Source organism: Pseudophryne corroboree, chromosome 4 (genome assembly GCF_028390025.1).
Source record: "Pseudophryne corroboree isolate aPseCor3 chromosome 4, aPseCor3.hap2, whole genome shotgun sequence".
In the NCBI taxonomy this organism is placed as follows: Eukaryota; Metazoa; Chordata; class Amphibia; order Anura; family Myobatrachidae; genus Pseudophryne; species Pseudophryne corroboree.
The window spans coordinates 906,833,061-906,836,949 of NC_086447.1; positions in this window are offsets into that span (position 1 = coordinate 906,833,061).

Genomic DNA, 3,889 nt, shown 5'->3' on the forward strand with positions numbered 1-3,889 from the left:
TCTACCATTACTTTGCTGAAAATCAGCAGAGCCGTGGATAGACCAAACGGCAACGTCTGAAACTGGTAGTACGTATCCTGGATAGCGAACCTCAGGAAACTTTGGTGAGGAGGATAAATGGGGACATGAAGGTAGGCGTCCTTGATGTCCAATGAGACCATGAATTCCCCCTCCTCCAGACTGGAGATCACCGCTCTGAGAGACTCCATCTTGAATTTGAATTTCACCAGGAAGAAATTGAGAGATTTCAGGTTGAGGATTGGTCTTACCGAGCCATCCGGCTTCGGCACCACAAACAGGCTTGAATAAAACCCCTGCCCCTGCTGTGCCAGGGGTACCGGGACCACAACCTGATTTTGACACAAGTTTTGTACTGCACCGCAGACCAGAGCCCTGTCCGGAAGCGAAGCTGGTAAGGCTGATCTGAAAAAACGGTGAGGGGGAACGTCTTGAAACTCCAGTTTGTACCCTTGGGACACAATACTCAATACCCAAGGGTCTAGACCCGAGCAAACCCAGACCTGACTGAAAAGCTTTAGGCGTGCCCCCACCGGTGCGAGCCCCTGTAAGGGAGACCTGGCGTCATGCGGTGGATTTGGCAGAAGCTGGGGAGGACTTCTGCTCCTGGGAACCCGAGGATGCGGGTACCCTCTTGCCTCTTCCTCTACCTCTGGTAGCCTGGAAGAAGTTTCCTCGGCCTCTTCTATACTTGTTGGGTAGAAAGGACTGCATTTGATAATGTGGCGGTTTCTTCTGTTGCGTAGGAACAGAAGGTAAAAAGGTAGATTTACCAGCGGTAGCTGCTGATACTAAATCAGTAAGACCGTCACCGAAAAGTTCACCTCCCTTAAAAGGAAGAGACTCCATATTTCTCTTGGAATCAGCATCTGCATTCCCCTGATGAGTCCAGAGCGCCCGCCTATCCGCAACGGACATAGCATTCGCCTTAGCACCTAGCAGGCCAGTATCCCTTGCAGCCTCTTTCAAGTATGCAGCTGCATCTCTGATATAACCAAGCGTTACCTGGATGTTATCTCTATCCAGAGTATTCCAATCAGAAGACAAAGTGTCTGCCCACTTTTCAATAGCACTACTGACCCACGCAGACGCAATAAGAGGCCTGAGCAGCGTCCCTATAGTAGTGAAAATAGCCTTTAGGGTAGCCTCCTGCTTACGGTCCGCCGGCTCCTTAAGGGCCGTCGATTGGGCTGCAGGGAGGGCTACCTGTTTTGACAAACGCGCCAGGGCTTTGTCTACTGTGGGGGAATTTTCCCACGTATCCCTATCAGACTCGGGAAAGGGGTATGCCACCCTGATCCTTTTAGGAATCAGAAATGTTTTATCAGGGCTGTTCCTAATGCTATCAAAGAGCGTTCAGTTCAAAACAAGGAGGAAAGTTACCGAGCGCTTCTTTTCCTTGTAAATAAGGACCCTGGTTTCAGGTGTAATAGAGTCCTCATTAATATTCAAGATATCTTTGACAGCAACAATGATATACTGAATACTCTTAGCCAATTTAGGGTCCAACCTAGAATCAGCATAATCGACATCAGCCTCCGAGTCCGTGTCGGTACCCGTGTCAACTAACTGGTCAAAACTACGCTTATGCGACCCTGCAGGGTCTTGCATTTGTAATAAAGCGTCCTCCACTGATCTTTTCCACACCTGGGATTGAGATTCAGACTGATCAAATTTTTTATTTAATGACGTGACACTAGCATGCAAGGCATTCAATGTAGTTAACCAATCTGCAGTCGGCGGTGCCGACAGGGCCACCCCCAAAACATTCGGTGTCCCTGATAAATTATCCCCCGAAGAGGAATAATCTGCCACTGACATGTCGACTACCCAGAGACCGCACACACACACGAAGCCTGTGAGGGAACACAAAGGGAAATAGCCAGCTCACACCCCAGCGCCAAATAAGCAGGTCTGACCACACTAATAAATGTACCAGAGCTGCAGCGCTTTACTTATAATAAATAAATATGCCCCCCCCCCCTTCCGTTTTGAGCCCCCTGGTACTTGCTGCGGGTGAGGAAGGACCAGCGACTTCACTGAGGAGGAGGAAAATGGCGCCAATGAGCAGTGAGGAAGAAGCCCCGCCCCCAACATGGCGCGCTTCGTCCTGCTTAATTTTATATATTTATCCTGGCGGCGGTATTGAGGACAGTGCCTGGGCACTGAATATTATTGCCAGACAGTTTATAGAGGTAACAAGCTCCCCAGGGCGCCCCCCCCCAGCACCCTGCACCCAGCGGTGTGATCTGAACGGGAGCCTGCCGCGCACTGAGCAAGCCGCTGTGCGGTACCTCTTATATGCCGTCTTTTTGAAGAAGATGTATTTTCCTCAATACTCACCTGTCTTCTGACTTCTGGCTGAAGAGGGGGGACGGCAAGCTGTGGGAGGGAGCATTCAGGAGAGCCCGGCGTTCATCTCCCCTCAGGAGCTGAAGGCATCCTGTCAGCAGCAGCAGAGCCCTGAAACTCATTAGAAGTGGGTCTAGACTGCTCTCCCCTCTTTCCCACGAAGCAGGGAGTCTGTAGCCAGCAGAACTCCCCAAAATAAAAAAACTAACATTAAGTCTTTTCAGACTGTGTCTCGTCCCGGCACATTTCTAAAACTGAGTCTGGGGAGGGATATAGAGGGAGGAGCCAGGTCACGCCCCTTTGAAAGTCTTTGAGTGCCCATGTCTCCTGCGGATCCCGTCTATACCCCATGGTCTTTTGAGAGTGCCCAACATCCTCTAGGACGAAATAGAAATGGAGGGTGTGTGTGTGTGTGTCCACTTCACAAGGGTGCAAAAGCATTACACGGCTGCGATGCTTTTGCACCCGCTGAGTAGCTCCCTGCCTGTGCAGCCTAGCTGCGCTGGCAGGCGGCTACCCGCCATGTCCTGGGTCGCATCGGCTGCGTGTGACGTCACGCAGCTGCCGCGGGCCGCCCCTGCAATGGTCCGGACACACCTACGTTGTCTGGACCGCGCCCCATCAACAGCGTTCTAACTCCGTTGCCACGCACCCTCTCGCCCCTCGACCGCCTCTCAATCAGGCAGAGGCGATCGCAGCCCTGAGATGCTGTTAGCAACTCACTGGGCCTCCTGGGGCGCACTCCACAAAGGGATTCAGACCGCGATTGCTGCCGCTGCAGCGATCCAGTCTGAATGACCCCCTAAGATACTTACTCTTGGTCTGCATGCTCAGTGATTGGCAGGTCTGTAGAACACATTAGCAGGGGGAACTCTTGCCTTTGCATACCTTACCCTTTCTGTTCTTATACAAATTCAGGCATCCCCGTCAGCATTATTGTGGTGATTCAGATGTGATTGGATTGAGCATCGCTGACGCTGATGCCCAGATAAGGTTATACGGCAATTCAGCAGGAGGAATAACGCCTCCTGCATGTATGTGTGATCGTCGGCTGCGTCCAAGCTACTGCGCGTATTGGTACTTTTGGCCTAATTCAGACCTGATCACTGTTGGGTGAAATCGTGCAGCGGATGACTATTGAATGACTGCGCACACATACGGATCGAAGTGCGCAGGCACGAGGCCAAACTGCATAATAATCCTGCGTCTTTTTTGATCGCTAGGCGAACGCAGGCTGATGGACAGGAATCGGGCGTTAAATTGGAGGTGTTAACTGGACGTTTTCTGGGAGTGTCAGGAAAGACGCAGGCGTTCCCAAACGTTTCCAGGGCGGGTGTGTGACGTCAGCTCCGGCCCGATCAGCCTGATTCTATTGCACTGTAGGAGAAAGTCCTGGGTTACGCACAGTCTGGTTCAATTATTAGATGGTGAGTGAGTTGCGAACAGATTTGCAGCTGTCCGGTATATACAAACTTTTCGCACGGCGGACTTTCACTCTGTATGGGCAGCGACTAGCCAA